Source organism: Thunnus thynnus, chromosome 5 (assembly GCF_963924715.1).
Source record: "Thunnus thynnus chromosome 5, fThuThy2.1, whole genome shotgun sequence".
In the NCBI taxonomy this organism is placed as follows: Eukaryota; Metazoa; Chordata; class Actinopteri; order Scombriformes; family Scombridae; genus Thunnus; species Thunnus thynnus.
In genome coordinates this window covers 25,841,412-25,859,170 of record NC_089521.1, presented here as the reverse complement: position 1 = coordinate 25,859,170, position 17,759 = coordinate 25,841,412, and the positions used below count along the sequence as shown (strand labels likewise).

The window sequence follows — 17,759 nt, the reverse complement described above, 5'->3', positions numbered from 1 at the left end:
TACCATAATATTTCTCAGGCTAGTTGTTTTGACTTTACTTTTCTAAGAACATGTATCCCCACTATCTCATTACCCTTTAACACAGAGGAGGAAGAGCTTTTTTTTTTTTGATTTCCTGCTCTATCTTTACAATTTGTCCTGCAGCAGTGTAATAATCTCCATAGATAAGCATGTTAATCTGCTTACAGGTGAGGGATGCAGACCAGTTATACAAAGCATAGAAAAGAAATCTCACTCAATTCATTCAGCTGCAGAAACAGAGAATTACTCTTAAAAAGGCAAAAGAGGAAAATGCGAGTCATCCTCCCTCTTCCTTGATCCATCATCCGCTCCATCTCCCCCCAGCCCTGGAAAATCCTTGGCCTCAGTGCCCAGGACCGGGGCAGGGAGGAGGAGGAGGAGGAAACAATGCTTGGAATGTGCAAAAAAACTTGAGTCATTCCCACATGTCAGCCTCTGGCTCAGCTCCTCCTCCTCCTCCTCTTCCCAAACGCCTTTTCCAAATGAACCCTATCTCGCTTGTTTCACCCAATGTTACTGCTGTCTGAAACATACTGTCTTGCTTTACTGGACTTTTTTTTTTTTTTTCCAAGGAAAGACTTACAAGAGCAGCAAGTTTTCACAAACTGGGTGTGATCTTAATCTCATATTGCTTTGTGATCAATTCGAAAACATTAATATAACAATTAATCGCATCATTTGTTACATCTGCTGCCTTTATCCAAGCCTAAACATTACCTTCTGAAACTTGAGTGCCAAGTAGGCAAAATGGAGAAAATAAAAGACAAGAGTTACACTTACCACTGATCTGTGCTTTTCATGTGCACTTAGCTTTTAATTATGATTTGGATATTTCCCACAGCACCTGAAGGCAGCAGGAGAGGAGGGGATTTCCTCTCCTGTGGTCATTACCCCTTATGAGAAGCATTATGTCAGCGAGACACACTGACTGCACTCAACGCTTTTCAATAAGTGAAATGTGAGTGCACACACTCACTGTGGTCTATTATACAAAGACATATTAGCAAATGGAAAAAAGTCAACATGAGTCTTTAAAACATATTTTGAATGTATATATAAAAATTTAACATGGAAGTTCATTCATGACCATAAAATAGTAGTTTGACAAATAAACAAAAAGACAAAACAAAACAAAACAATCTCAGGATTCACTTACTATTTCCAGAGCTTTCAATCATATTTCTTCCTCAGCAGATGGAATTTACTTAGTTGTCATGGAGATAGCTTAATTGTCAACAAGTTTCACACTTCACCTCGCATGAGATCAAACTCCATCTGCTGAGGAAGACTATGAGATGTGGTTGAAAGTTCCAGAAGAAGCTATCAAGTGAACCATGCATTAGTATTTTTTAATCATTTGAAAATAAAATAATGCATGACATAATAATACAATTAACTGCCATTTATAAAGGTAATGTCATAACTTTGTTTTTGAATTTGTTTTTTTAATAGAATCATTTAAATTTATCTGCAATTGATCACTTTTGTGTTTTAAAGTGCTTCATTTTTTAAATTTATATGTGAGTAAAAAAGTGCAGAATTATCTGAATGGCACATTTCAATTTTTTTTTTTAGTTGTATTTTCAACCTTTTCACACACACACACACACACACACACACACACACACACACACACACACACACACACACACACGTATATGTATATGTATATATTTATTATACTGGGATAAGGAAGCTGAAGATGGAGCTGCCAGCAAGAGGGAACGAAGAAGGCCAGATAGGAGGTTTATGGATATGGTGAGGGAAGACATGCAGGTGGTTGGCACAACAGAGGAAGATGCAGAGGACAGGAAGAGATGGGAACGAATGATCCGCTGTGGCGACCCCTAACGGGAGCAGCCGACAAGAAGAAGACTTTTCGACCTTGTCACAGAGTAACTGCTGCAGAAGAAGAGGTACGTAGTATTGCAAGCTCTTATCTCATAACCTGCTAGTTTTTTTTTTAAATGACAAATAGAGAAAAAAAAACAGCTTAATTTTCTTGAGTGGATTTCCACATTCAGTTTAAAGTCTCTTGTAAATTGCGCGTTCACGCGGGTTCTCCTGGCCAGCCCAGTATCCCAGTGCGCTCGCCCCCGCGGCAGGCTGTGTGGAAAAAACTGCAGCGGCTGTTACCGGAGCCACGCAGAGAGGAGCTGTGTGCGAAAAATCACTCGCACTGGCACAAGAGTTGAGCTGTACACACTCGGACTGTCGTTGTTACCGCCGAACACGACGTTGTCAAAGACGGGATTTATGGTTGCTAAGAAGCCGTAGTATCGACGGGGAGATCTCCGGCGTCTCAAAGGTATGGAAAAGTTAGCTAAGTGTTCCTTTTCCCCCCCAAAATTGAAAGTGTCTCAGCCACAAGTCTCGTCTCGGCTGCCAAGTTCCAGTTTGTACAGTAGGGGAATGCCGTGTCTTTGCGAATAAGCTAACGGCTCAGTGGGTTGTAACGTTTACGCTTATTGTCAAAATGTATGCAGTTCACATGCATGGATGCGAGTACAGACAGCGGAGAAGTTTGCTAGCCGTTGTTTGCTTCTCAACAAATTGAATGATATCTGCGTGCCGACTTCGTAACGTTGCAACATAGCTGCTCCTTTGCTGCTGTCATAACTTGAGTGAGGGCTAAAATACCGAGAGGCAACTCAGGTTTGTTCAGAAATGTGATGCTGCTCGTCTTTGGTTTTGTTTTTAAAAAAAAGTTAGTTTGGCGTTTGTTTAGGAATGAGCCCACACCAAAAAAAAAACCTCTCAATGTTTACAGAATGAAATAGGCAGTTTAAGTTAGCGCTGCTGACCGAACAGGGGTCCTGGGACCACCAGGGGTCTTTTAGAGGGTAACAGTGGGGAAACGGCTTTATGTTCGTGCTATTTCTCTACACAAAATGTTAATGTAATAAGGTAATGAGAAGAGTGTGAGTGGAAAATGAGTGTTTCACCGTTGCCAGGATCGGAATCAAAATCAGATTTATTGCCAAGTAGGTAATCAGATTACATATACGGAATTTGTCTCAGCGGTGTTGTGGTGAGTAGCAGTCAAAAACATATACAAAATTAAGAAATCTTAAATAATATAAAAAAAGGAAAGACTTTACAATAGAAGAAAAATATTAAATATATAGTATACTCTGATGAGAGGAGCAGCTACAGATTGAATTTTAAATATTAAATAATTAGATGGTTGCTCTCCTACCTGCAGAAAATACATTTATTTAAGTTATATGCAACAATCTTACAAAAAGTTATCCATTGCCAGGTTATTAAAACTCATACAAAATGTGCCTCTCCTCTCCTGTAGATTTTTATTATTTGACTGGCATATTTGTAAAAATAATTCTTCATTTAAAAATATCGTTTACCTGTAAACAAGTGAAGGGCGTTATACTGCCTTGTCCTCCTTTTTTCCAATCAAAGAACTGTCTGTGCTCCCTAACCTAAACTTCCTAAACATGACGACCTTTGTTTGGCCCATGACGAGCCATTTACGCAGGACTGCAGAGTGGAACATGGGTTAGCTAGTGCCTTACATACAAAAGCTGCCAATGTTTACATTACATCAGGGTTTGATACTAGCATTAAGTGTATTGCATGGCATGTTTCTGCCTCTGTATATAACTGACAGTGTTAAATAACACACACAAAATGTACCCGAATGAGCACTGCATTGAATGTATCAATAAAAACAGCTTCTCTATGTTGCTTGTTAACTTCTAACTAAAAATGGAAATCAGGCATGAAGGCTCTGACAAGTGAAGACAGAAATTAAGTTTTAATGCAGGTGTTTAAATGAGCCAATTAAAAAATGTGAAAGTTTTATTTTCACCTGTCAATATCTGTATTCCCAGGTTAGTGTTGAACCGTCTTTATCTGAGAGGCTTCTGCTAAAAGATTCAAGACTAAATCTTATAGTGCAGTCAGTTTAATGATAAGGCCTTATCATGAATTAAAAAGAGTAGCTGAGGTGTGATGTATGCATGCGAAGAACAATTTAAAAAGTTAAGTTTTGTGTTTTGAGTGGCATCGGAAAATATTTTGTCTTTACGTCAGGTGGTAAACAATGAAAAATGCACATCACGTTTTCCCGGTGACATCTTCAGATAGCTTGTGTTGTTCGACCTACCGTTCAAAGCAACAACCAGTTAATGTTTGGCATTTTAATGACTAAAATAGAATGAAAACAGCTGCAGATGAATTTTACGTCAGTCGTCTAATCAATTAATTGCCTAAACATTTCAGTTCTAGGTGTTGAGAGCTTGACAGTGAGCAGCGGAGAGTGTAATGTACACTGTATATACAGTATGTCAGCCGGCTAATTGCTCATTCAGCGTCATCAAGTCATCTGGAAGATATTTCCACAAAAGTCACACATGTGCGGGACAGGCTCGGACCTCAAGGTGGGATGTCACTTTAGTCAGCTGTAGAGAAAAAAAAAACATCATTATCAGACTCCAAAAACCCATAAATGTCAAACCCTGTGCAGCTGGAATCTGCAGTATCCTTTATTCTCTCATTAATACGCATTCAACCCCTCAGTTTAGGTCATGTGAAGAATGTGTTTGTGAAAGTGAAACATGCTTCAGTTTCAGTGTCAAAAGTTCAGGCCAGTGAAAGTTGAAGTGCATCACCGCTCGTAACTGTCCGTTCTTTGGAAACAGACACCGGGGCTCTTGATAAAAAACGAGATCTTCTTTGTGTGCGACTGTAGTTTTCAGTTCTTGTTTTTACTTGCTCCCTGCTCTTGTTTTGATTACCACTGGTGAGTTGACAGTGTCAACAAAGGCAGGCGTCTGACATTGTTACTTCTTCACCTGTTTAAAGCGGATGAGGGGTGGGGTAGGGGGGGGGGGGGATTTTGCCGAGATTTGCCTTCTGATAATTGCCCCGCGGACGCCTGTTCCCAAAGTATGCGGAACAAATATTTGTTGGATTATTTCCGAGATTTCAGGATTGTGAACATACCTGACATTCTTTGCGGTGAGCGATGGGGGGAAGATAGTGATTTTGTGGTGATGTTTATCTGTTGTATTCCGCAGGGCTGCAGAGGTGTCGTGATTTGCAGGATCTTTGAATGACATGAGATGGAGTCTGACATCGAAATACAGTCGTGGGGTATATTTCTAAATGATATAAGTGATTTTCACGGCAGCTGCTTAACAGTCACTGTTTTATTTGCCTTTCACCTTTTTGTTTGCCTATCACAGACATTCAGCCGTAGTATTGATCTACCCTGTGACAGCGGCGTGTGAGAAGAGATGACATTAATCTGACATAAATTACCTTTTTCATTACAAAAGGCTCCTTTTTTTGTGTGTGTTATACAGGAATGTCATGGATGACTCACTGAGGCCTCCAGGCATATCTTGAAATGGCAGTGCAGTGAGATGTTCACAATGTGTCCCATCACATTGTGAATTGAGATGAAAGTTGTTTCTGTTTGCCAGAAAGATCAATGACCCGGAGCTTGAGCTTATCTAAGGCTTTCCACTGTTTGTTTTTCAAATAGATACCCCATACATGCTTAGAAAGAGACTAATGCCAGTCACTTGATGAAAAAACCAAAAAAAAAAAATTAGCTTGTTTTGTTCAACCGAGTCCACGACCCGAAGGTAGAGCCGCAGAGGAGTAAGAGAATGATATTTTCATACGAGGAGTCTTAGAAACGACATAAACAACTGTCAAAATTAATTTGATGCTTGGAAACAGTTTGTATCGATTAATTGACGTTCAATTAGCTTCAACCCACAACAGGTGCAACCCGAGTAGCGGATCGATATTTCTCAAAAGCTCAGTATGTGCAGAGTCTGCAACCGCAGCTGGTTGTGTTTTACTTTACTCCATCATGCAGATATATTACTGTGTTGTGTTTAATGTTTGTTTTTTTTCTGAAAGATAGAATAAATGTTTCTATCTTCTAATACACTAATCAGCTCGAAGCTCGAAGTGTGATGGTGCTGGATATTAAAGCATCATTACTGCACAGCAAATCTGCTCTATGAAAACACATTCTGCTGTATTTTTGGCATCGAAGCAAAGCGTGTTTATTGGTTAATTTGAGTGTAATAAGCCATTTTAAGACGTTTGTGTGCAGCGCTGTGGTGCTTTTGAATCTATGCTTTTAATTTTAACACATTGATTTCCAAATGGAATATATATTCCTAAGACATAGCTAATAGTATTTTTGAATTAAACTATTGAATTATACATGTGTACAGGCTTCAGTCTACTTGATAAACATGAAATAATGCACCACCCTTCAACAGTAAATAGTGCAAAACCTTTCAGGAATAAAAAAAAAAAAGGTAAATTCTGAATTATGATAGGTAGAAAAGCTGTGTGTTCCAGATAAAAGGGACGTTGCAAAACTGCAAAATGTATGATATCAGATGGAGTTTTCAGCTAAGATCTCAGCTCTGGTATAACTGATCTCAGTGTACCTTATTCGTGCACACACTCTCGGATTATTTGTAGCCTGGGATTAAAGGCAGTGCATGATATTAGACACCCACCGTTCCAAACATGTTTGCTGGCAAATAAGAAAAAAAATGAATCTCAGAAACAGTTGTTGTCTAGAGAGCTCAGTGACATAAATAACAGATAATTCCTCGGTTGACAGAGTGCATGTGTACGTGTGGGCTCTGAAAAAGATCTGTGAAGGAAGTGTCATGTGACACCGTGACCCTCGACCTCTCCCTTTGCCCTCAGCCAGAGTTTGAGCTAGGTAACAGGTGTGACCCGGAGGTTAAGGAGCCCACACTGGCACACAAAGAGAGGCCAGTTGCAAAAGAACAGTAGTGTTACTCACACCAGATGCAGATCTCATTAATGTAGTTTTTCAAAATTGGATTTCTGTGACGCATATCCCTCATGTGATGTTTTATCCAAGTCTCTGACTCAAGCCTTTGACTTCAGCAAATAACTCGACTTTGTGAGCTGTAATAACTAGTGTGATATCATTTAAAATGAATGGCCTCTCAATCCAAGTTCATACAGCTCTCTTTCTGAAATGTCTTTGAACAAGGCGGTGGATCTCTACTCACCCCAGGACCGCTGTTTCTGTAGCTAGACCAGCGCTGTGAAACCACCTGTGGAGGGGGACAAGTCGAATAACAATTTCTTCATGAAGATCAGCGGAGTGCCACATGAATATCTTAGTTTCTGATATTCTTGCTATTCATCCCAGTATCCCACTCCGTGGTTTTTTCCCCTGTACACATGAATAAATGATCAAATTGAGCAGAAAATGTTGTAAAAACTCTCATTAGTTGACTGAAAAAAGCTGCCGTCGCTAAATGATTGGTTTGTTAAAAATGTTTAACAAACATTTGTGAGATGGGTAATTAGGCTAAAGGTCTAAAGATCAGTATAACACTCCAGCATATCTTGAATTCAACCCCTACAAAGCAAAACCGCAGTTAGGTCTTTCCAAATGTCACACTGCTTTTCGATAAACAACATTGTTCTCGTTTTACACCATCAGGAATTTGACCATGTAGTTTACCCTCAAACAAAACACTCCAGGTTTTAGAAGGTCAGTGGAGCCTGATAAAAGTGCAGTTCAGGCTGGAAGCCACGTCTAAAAAACTTCAGCTCTGTCTGCAATCAAGGCAGAGTCGGAGCCCAGTTGCGTTTTGTTTTGGCTCTCTGGCCTTGATATAATTCGTGTTGGCAGCTCCAGGTCGTGGCTTACACAGAGTACATTTTGCAGCTATCAGGCAATAACACGGCACCTACCAAAAGTCGGTGTAGTGTCATCTTAGTCATCCAGGTGGGAAAATGTCAGAACAAATTAAAGTAACCCACTGGACTCCAGGAGTCACTCAGATGAACGGTGCAATTATCATATTATTTGTTCGACACATCCAGCAGATAATAGATGTATTTGGATTACCAAAAGCCTTCTTTTTAATGAAATATAATCTCTGTTTCTTTATGAAATTATTTTTATGCTGGACTTCATCAACTGTGTAGTAATACAACCTGATCAGATGAAGATACAGTTGACATTTTCACTTGACTACTTGTATGTGACATGGCAGCAGTGTCATGCCGGGTTCATACAGTCTCAGCGTCATGAGTAATTTTCATATCAGTCTTCAATCTGCGGCTCAGAAGAAGATGGTGGATGATGAAGGAGCGGATCAGAGTGGCACTGGGATCTTATCTCAAACCAGAAGGCATCTACTCTTGTCAGGGTATTTGATCTGAGAGAGAGAGAGGGGGCATTCATCACTGTCTCACCAGCCTCCTTATATTTGCTCATGTCTCCTTGTGTGTCTGTGTGACCGTTAGCGTGCTCATACCGATGTTGTAAATGTGCTCAAACAGGCATTAAAGCAGTAAAGTGAGATAAGGGCTTTGAAAAAGCTTGGCAAAGATTTGTTCCTGAAGGATGCACGTTCCCATATAACTAGCAAATTTAAATAGCAAAATAAATAGCAAATTTTCTTCTACAGTATTGCAATAAATGTGGAATTTTTACTACTAGGAACTATGTTTTATTCTTGGGATTTAACTCAATGTAGTCTAATAAGGTAGATATTAATTATCAGGTTCTGACATAACTAATGGCCCTATGGCCCAGGGCCAATAAAAGTTTATGTAGGGTAAGTTGATTGGCCAATCGGAGACATGAAAGAGAATTAATTGAGGTCACTGGCCAGGCTGCCTGAGCATGAGACCAGGTTTATGTCACCGCTAAATGATGAACGCCACTGCTGAAATTTCACATTGTACACAATAATCACAACGCATGCGAACCATGCGCACTATCTCCACTTCGAGCAGCTGATTGGAGCTAGTGGGGAGAAAATGCCGTGTTTGCCTCTCCGTCTCTCTCCTCTGCTCTCCGTCAGTGTGTGTGTATGCACGAGGGCGGGGAAGGGAACTTCACTGTTGTATGTATTATCTATACAACGAATAAATCACCAAAATTATGGAAAAAAGTTATTATCAGTTTTTGGCTGCCGGGCCGGTGAAAAACTCTGATCTACTGCCAATGTTACATTGGACACTGATTATTGATAAGCTTGATAGTCAGGTGTTTTCATTCCGAAGATGACTTGCAGGTATTAATGCCACTAATTTTTACTGCATGACTTTGTTTTCTTTGTAGCATGAGAGCTGATCAGTTTTAAATAGTTTGAAATGTTTCTGTTTGACCTTTTAAAGGAATGTTGACTCGGTAATCATTAGTGAATATCTGGAAAACTCAAGGTTATGCCTTTGCTGATAAGCTATTAGCTAAGGTGTTGACCCTGAAAATTTCAGTCTAATTAGCTAATAGTTGAGGTTACGATTTTGTAATGAAATAAATAAACTGTTGAATTAATCAACAGCAATGCCGAACTGTAGTTAAGATACTCATATCTAAAAAATACTTTTACGAGTAGATTGCACGTAGATAGGGGCAGTTTTTCTTTAATGAGTTATAATGCATTTTTCTAATAAGTCTTTGTGCCACAGCTGTTTTGTTATGCATACATATGAAGGCTATAAGCTTATGTGTTGACCTTAATGATTTAACTCAGCTTAAAGCTGGACGCTGCTGCTAACCCCCTTGTCAAACTTTGTCCTTTCACCAGAGCGTGTGATTTAAAACCGTGTCTCCTCCTCTCAGGGCAAGCAGAGTTCAGCTATTCAGGATATCGCAAAGTGACTTAATGGGCTAAAGCTGTTGGACTCAGTGATTTAATGGTGTCAGATATTCTCCTTTTGAACTGAATAGTGGGTGTGGGATAGACTACTCCAACCATCATCATCATCCTGTGGGGTCCATAAAACAAAGCTGAACCACGGCCAGCGGGTGACGTAAGGCCTTTTCATTGTTGACGTCTTCCAGACCTCTCACCTGTCTCTCCGCTTGTAAAAAAACACCATGATGTCTCGTTAATGTCTGTTTAATAGCTGATTGATGTGGGTCATGTCAGACATTACGTTAGCTGTTGCTTTTGGCAGTCAGTGGAAAGCCTAACTGATGATAACGTGGCAGTACGTAGACCGAATGCCATTTCTGATTTGAAATGACCTGATGATTAATTTCTCTCTCAAAGCCTTCTAGGAGCATTTACATGTTTGAATATGTTAAAAGGAAAACTGTAGATCTTGGCAATAGGTTGGATATATGTTTTATATATACATATATATAAGTGGCAGTGTCAGGAGGCAGCCAGCTCTTCAGCACTGGTGGCGGTGGCTCGCACAGGGCCGAAGATGATAGTGTTCAAGTGCCTCTCAGCCTCCTGGATTTTGTAGAGCTTAGAAATTCTCTGCTCCGACTCAGATTATCTTCTCACCGAGACAGACTCAGCTCTCTCAGCCAGACGGTGAGGTAAAGTGGAGTCATGGCTCCTTGAGCGCATTTTACTCGGACATCTCAGTAACAGCACTAATTATTAGAGACTTCACTAATTTGTATTCTTCGCATGCATCCACACACTGTATATACACACACTCTGGCTTCAAGTAGACTCTCTGAACCTCAAAACCAAAAACTTCATTTGGAGATTCCTTCAAGCGTCCACTCCAGCTGTGTCGCATTCCAAGCTTGATATGTTCTGTTATGTCTCAGGCTCCCACTAACTAACACAGCAGTAGACTGGGAATATTAAGTGATGTTGTGGCTGAATAAAAAGTGATACCATATTGCCTGGTCTTTTTGTCTGACATGGGATCCCTGTAAGTTTTTAAATGAAATGCCTATTCCTCAACAGTAGAAACTTAAAATGGGAACAACTGGTTTATAATATGTTAGTTAACTTTGCCAGCTAGCGTGCAAAAGGCACAGTCTTGTTTCTTTAGTAATTGTCCATGATATAACAGTGATAGTACCCTCTGAAGATGCCTTGTTCTGCAGTACTGCATATTCAGCTAATTGACTTAGCATAAGCAACATGCATACTCAATACTGACTTACTCTGTAAAGCATCAGCAGAAGCTGGCGAACGTAACCTCAGTGTCATCTGATGGCCAGGAGCCATTTATTATTGATAGGTTTGGATGTTTAGGCCACAGTTAACAACTCATTGACTGGTAACAAAATGACCATACAGTCTATTCAAATATCCCACCTATAGTACAAACTCAACTAGACATTAAAACCTAAAACAACTGTTGTCTGATGTCTATAGCTTGCTTTATTTCCAACTGTTGAAATAGTGTCAGAATAAAATATTGTTTCTCAGAGTTTTGCAATCCCAGGGCCTTCTACTTCCCTCAATCTGACAACTAACAGAGCTGACACCCTGAGGCTGGAACAAGAGATGGCCAATAAAAACCTAACAATATGTGGTGAGAGATCAAAATCTCTCTATGAATCCAGTTTCCAATTTCATGTAAAAGTAAAAACGCCTCGAGGCTCGGTCCCACAGTTCTGCATTTCTGGCGATTAAATCTGGGTGGGGATGGATATGGGGTAAAGCAAATAACTATGAAGTACAAATAAAATCCACTATCGACATTGTGCTTAAAGGGACATGCAGCCACATGTATTTTAATCTTACCTAGCATGCATGCACACCTGCACGTTTACTCTTTTAAATTTGTAACGCTGCTATCATCATGTCTCTCTGGAACAGGTGAAAAATATCCCCCCCCTCTGCACAAATTGTGTTTCTCCAGTTAGGCTTTTGATCTCAACTTCTCCAGTTAGGCTTTTTTTTTGAGTGTTGGCACCAGTCTGGCCCAGTAGCTACTGCTTTCAGGGACTTTTACACTGGAGAAAAGTGCTACAACTCTCCAGACAAAGCCTGTGCAGGGAGAGAATGCCTTCTCTGACTTGGGTATGTTTTCATTATAAAGCAATTTCTCACATTTCTGTGCTTCATCTGTTTTATCTGTTATCTGAATTTTTTGGTTAGAGCTTGAAAAGCAGTTTAGACAAAAAAAAAAACAAAAAACCCCAACATGATTTCAAACTTTCAACTGCCTTGACACTGTATTGAGCTCCATATATGGTAGGATAAACCTCCCTTGCAAGATATGTGATGATCTATCTACACAAGTATTTGTTTGAGTTAAGGCAAGGCATCCGTGATTGGTTGTGGCAATGATGAGGCTAAAACAATTCTGGCTCGCTCAAATGTGCGAGAGCACAGCAGGGCACTTGTTTTTGGCCACGTTTTGACCTCACTAACTCTCCTGGACTCACCCCTGCAAACCTAAAATAACTTGCTACGTGTTGTGCTGAAATCTCTCAGACATACCTTGCTGATGTTGGACTTGTTTACCATGGTGAACCTGAGCTCTGCCTGCTGTTAGAGATTACAGGCCTGGATGAGGGCTACGTACAAGCTTCAATACTATCTCCAACATTAATCTAAAGCACCCATCTTTCAAGATGAAGTGTGGAGGGTTTTCGGAGATGGCTTGTGTGAGTCTGTATGTGTGTGCTTGTCGGTTATCAGAACATTCATCAGTTACACAATTTTGCAGTAGGAAACTTCAACTGTGCTTTTTTTCGGAGCTTGATTTTTGCAGAATTTCCTTTAGTTGTGTGGATTTTATTCTATGAGGTCTAAATATTCCGTATCGTTGTTAATTTGCATCTTGATGAAGCTCAGTGGAATACAGAAGTCTTATAAATTACAGATGAGATGGATGGAGGCGGTGGGTGTGGTGCTTCTCTGCAAATCCACACTTATTAATGGCTCTTCCTGACACTGCAAATGTACAAAAACCTTCCTCCACTGTTCTGAACGCTAAACTAGGTCATCGTGACTCACTTATTTCCATCCAAATGTGAACTATAGAAACGCTTTGCTTCTTCTTATCTCTTGTTCTTACAATAAAACCCCTTGTCTTTTTTTTTTTTTCATGGCAGTTTCTAATCTTGTCCTAATTCAGTGATAGACAAGGATGACTTTAATACAGCTGTGCCTCAGCTTCGGCTGATTCAAGTTATTAGGAACATTGTACCAAGTAAGTTTTGAACCGCATAGCTGACAGAAATAAACGCTGCCAGTGCAGTGTGGCTACTTTCTGATCACAGTATTATTACTATATCAAGCTGCAGAGACCATCAAGCAAAACATAATGACATATTAACCCAACATGATTTATACTGTGGGCCAATGTTGGCACTGTAAGAATATTGTCACCCATTAAAATAGTAAGGGATACCAGGAATTGTTAGGTAATATGGCCAGTATCCCAGTATTCATGAGAACATATTCAGAACCATTATATATTGGCTTATGTATACAAAATTGTATTTGTTGTTGCATTAAACTGTAGTGTAAAGCTGGATTTATACTTGATGTAAGAAGTTAACAGCACTCCCGCGTAAGTTTTGATATATATACCTCCCACAGTAACTGGTTCTTCAATACACTTTGTGATATAGAGTGACAAAGGGAAAGTTTTCCTTTTCCTACTGAATAGGAGACTATTGTTGTGCAGTTGTGTGTTCTTTCATTCACTGTGATAAAGTAAATACAGCGAGCAGAGGGTTTGCAGTGGCTTTGCTATGTGTGTTATTGAAATGAAGACAATTACTGAGCTGTTTTAAACTTGCTAAACGTTGTTGTCACTATCAACAGAAACTTCAAGGAGAGAACACACGCATCCAGAGCTGACCGGTCACAATTATTGCGGTCTTCACGCGGTATCTCCGTAACTGCCGGAGCCCTGACGTGTAGTTATATTTTTGAGGGTCGGCATGTCAGCTATGGTATATCCTACAGTGTGGCTATAGAGCCTGTGCACGTAACCCCGTAAGGCAGAGCTACAGTTTAAATTCCCCTTGAGCCTACTGGAGGCAATCATCTTGTAAAACGCTAAATGTTAAATATTCCTTAAAGTGTTTAATTCAGAGTTGTGAATAGTGTAGACAACAGAGTATCACAATATTAAATCATCACAATTAAATTCCAGTGGTAGACACATTGTTAATGAGTGCACACACACATAGATTTGAGAAATTTAGATTTTCAAATGAGTGTCAAGCTCAATAAAGCAGGAAGGCTCTGATCATTGAAATTATGCTTCTTTTGAATATGAACTGAGAGCAAAGCAAAGCGGCTGTGCAGCTAGAACAATACATTTAGTGGCAAAACATAGAAAAATCACACCTTACATTATTTGTCACCCAGCATTCCAGAGTTGTTAAGAGATTACGCAACATTCACAGCGAAAATGCATCTCAGCATTCACTACCTCACCACTTGTAAACAAACATCCCCTGCCTGACCTTGCCTGACACAGCAAGACTCTTTTCCGCAAATAATCTCGTTGGTGCTGCTCAAATTAAATTTGCAGACTCACCCCATTTTCAACCGCCCGACTGAGTGAGGGCTCATCTCAAATTACCTGTTTAACTCATAGACCCCCCCCCCCCCCACCCCTCCCCTTTTAGTCTCTCTCTCACACACACACACACACACACACGCACAGCCCCTCCACGCTGTGATCTCATTAGCAATAATAGTGCACGCCGTACCTCTGTGACAGTACCTCTCCCCCCCCGCTTGTGTAAGTACTTGTCGATAGGTGCGACATGATCTGGATCACATGGCGATCGAAATGGCCAGAAAACTAACAGTCCCATTCCTTCAGACCCTGGCCCACACCCCAGCCCATACCACAGCTATATCAGGCTGGAAGGCCGACAGGGGGGGGGGCTCCTGGCTGATTGTCCGTAGGGGATGAGACGAGCGTGACGTGTCCGTCTGAGAATGGTGTGAAAGAGGGCACGTAGCCCTTTGAGGAAAGAAGAAACGGAAGTCTTTATTCAGATTAGAGGAGCAAGTTTGCTGATTCGGTGTTTTGAAGTGACTGCTTAGTTGTGAAACTTCCATGTGCGTGAGTGTGTAACTGCGATAGCAGGTGGGTGTCCTGCCCAGATATTGGCATTCAGCCATTAGATCTGGGCCACGGAAGGAGGAGGAAGAAGAGGAGGAGGAGGAGGAGTTTGGAGCACTATGATCCAGAGGACTGTTGACTGACAGGAACAGTGGCTGTGCACAAACCGGCCAGCGAACATGTGGCTGGCAAACAAGTCTACAGCACATTAAGCTCCAGCATTCATATGATTTTATACGTCTGGACTCATATTGTAAGATCAAAGTGAAAACGCGATGTTGAAACATAAGGATCGCTTTATCCCTCGGTTTCTCTCTGGCACCGTTAACGCACGCTAAAGGCGGAGTTCTAGTCTAAATTGTGAAAGTGTGTTTGTTTTCTTTTCTGAAGAAGAGAAAAGATGTAAATGGAGAATATATAAACACACACACACACACTTATATTTACTCTGGCATGCATATTTCTCCCTTGTGCCAACACATCTTCTTCCCTCTGGGCAAGAGTAGAACACCTGCACCGACACGTGATGGGAACTCGGAGAGATCAGAGGAAACCCTTTCTGTGTTTGTTTTTTTGTAGTGTTAGGAAAGCACGGTGGCTCTTTTGAGGTGGATGGAACACTTGAAAGGACTGAAATACCTAGGTTTGGAGATGATAACATTTCTTACACCATAAAACGTCCCTGTTTGTGTTATCGTTTCTGTTTATCGTGCCGTTGGGAATGTAAAACATATCCAGTTGTTTGTGTAAACGTAGTAAAAAAAAAAAAGAGTGAAAAGCACCAAAACAGTTGAAAACAGCTGTTGTTCTTCTTCAGGGTCATCGAAATCTGCTTTTTAGACTTGCTAAACTCTATTAACTTCATTTATATTATATTATAATATAACTTAAATGTGATCTGGTTTAAATTAAACATTCATTTCCTGTATTACTGTGTAGAGAAAATACTGATTGAGCCTAAGTTAGTCCACTGTTTTTAAAGGAGCTTGAAATTGGCTAATTTACACAAGCGTGCACACACTACATATAGCCATACTCACCCTATATGCACCAACACTCCTTTTAATTAAAAGCTATCTCTTTTGCGCACACGCTCACGAATCCCCCTATTACATCTCAGCTACTTAAGCAAGACATGTTAATTTATTTTTACTGTCTAAGCGAAAATTAGTCTCGTGTGGAAGCATGACAGAAACGAGGACATGCATATTAATCAAGCTGACTTTCTTCATAAAAGGGCTTTAATTAAACAGGTTTGTCACCGAGTCGATTTATGTGACAGTAAAGGGCATAAAAAAACGAATAATGACTAGAGCAAACACATCAAATATTAAATGAGGTCAACACTTTTGTTTCTTAGTGTGTGTGTGTGTGTGTGTATGCATGCTAAAAACCTAAATTTGCTCCTTGTGGTTTCAATTCAATGTCAGTTACATTTGCAAATCTCTCTCCTCCTTTCTTATTGTAATCAAATGCATCACCGTTCTGGATAGATTATATATAGATTATAACCATTGGTGATTGCTTTCAGATAATTTGCTTTCAACCAAAATAAAAGTGGCAGGTAGCTTGTATACTACAGATTCCAACCAGCATAAATCAGAGAGCAAAGTGTAACATGTCTTAGTGTTTAATTGCTAAGCAGTGCGTTGCAGTGCATGTGCTATAAACACTCTGTTTGCTTTCGCTGAGTTTTCTTGTTGACACCTGATGCCGTTCTTTTAGTCAGCTCAAACAAGCAGCCTTGTGCAACAGGCTGCTTCTTTTCACTCACAGCTTTTACTGTAGCTTTAGCCATTCCATGTTTTATGTCCCCTTCTTATGCTGTCTACTATTCACACACATCGCCACCTCCGGTGTGTGATTGGCTATTAACTTGTCAGTCAAATCTTTGTGGGGAATAGAAATTATACACCCACGGTTGTCAAGATGTTGTGTAGATGTTTTAAAAAATGTGGGTGCATGAAACAAGTAGCCAAGGTTTTAAAGTTGTTTTTTGTTTTTTGGAGAGAGGGTAGAGAATGGTGTACAACACAAGTCTCAGGCTGGATACAAAAACCTGTATGCCACAATACCGATGTATATTTTTGTGAAAATAACAGCAAAAAACATGTTTTTTTTTTTAACAGAAACAAAAATCTAAACCCAAATCGATCTCTTTTAAAGAGTGTACTCTCTTATTAGCAGGTTGCATCTTCTGCGGGCTGGATTTTATTAGGAGGTGATGTTATTATCTCTCCTTGCACAGCAAATGGGAGTTCTGTAAAAGAATATGGCTGATGATTTTCTATATTCTGTATTTAATGAGATGTTTAGAAATGGCTCCAAAGCTGTTATTAGTCATTGGAGCCATTTTTACCTAAAACTACCATAATCATCATGGTCACCAAGTGCAACGATGTGGTTCATTGACTTATTTTTAATAGTTTTTGGACAACAACAGAAGTCTACAGCACAGAGGAATATGATATATTAGGCTTTGGATGCACACATAATACATGTAAGAAGTTTGAGTCCATTGTTGGTTTACTCTGCACATGAGATTTGTTGACAATAAGAAAAATATAGAAAATTGCCGTCTATATCCTTTGAGCTTCCAACATGGCTCCAGCCTTTGAATTCCATTACTGATTCAGAATTACCAACATGGGTCTTTCACAGGCCTCTGAATTCATAAAGACATCTAGTGCAGGGATTCCCTGCAAAAGAAGCTCTTTTAAGAAGCTCAGTGCAACTTTGCTGAAAAAAAAAAAACTATTTTTCTGGCACGATAATGATTGTAAAGTGAGACATGGAGCTTGAGGGAGAGAGGGGGATTATCTTTGCAATTAGCTTTACAACAGCCCGTAGTGTGAATTCAACTCCACACATTGATACTCCATACGAAGGCTACATCACGCCTCCGGGTAGCAATAAAACTGCAACATTATGGCCTT

General features: G+C 40.1%; 1 protein-coding gene across 5 annotated transcripts in view; it reads left to right on the top strand.

Moving 5' to 3' along the window:
• Window positions 1–1,762: 1,762 nt before the first annotated feature.
• The window catches only part of peak1 (pseudopodium-enriched atypical kinase 1), a 110,621-nt gene continuing 94,624 nt past the window's right edge, over window positions 1,763–17,759 (top strand). For 3 of the 5 annotated variants that reach the window (XM_067590395.1, XM_067590390.1, XM_067590391.1), the window contains exon 1: window positions 2,037–2,329. The gene's annotated coding sequence lies outside the window, so the exon portion shown is untranslated. Of the gene's footprint in view, window positions 1,938–2,036; window positions 2,330–5,060; window positions 5,137–17,759 lie in introns of those variants that run through there. The other 2 variants (XM_067590392.1, XM_067590393.1) reach the window with 2 other exon arrangements.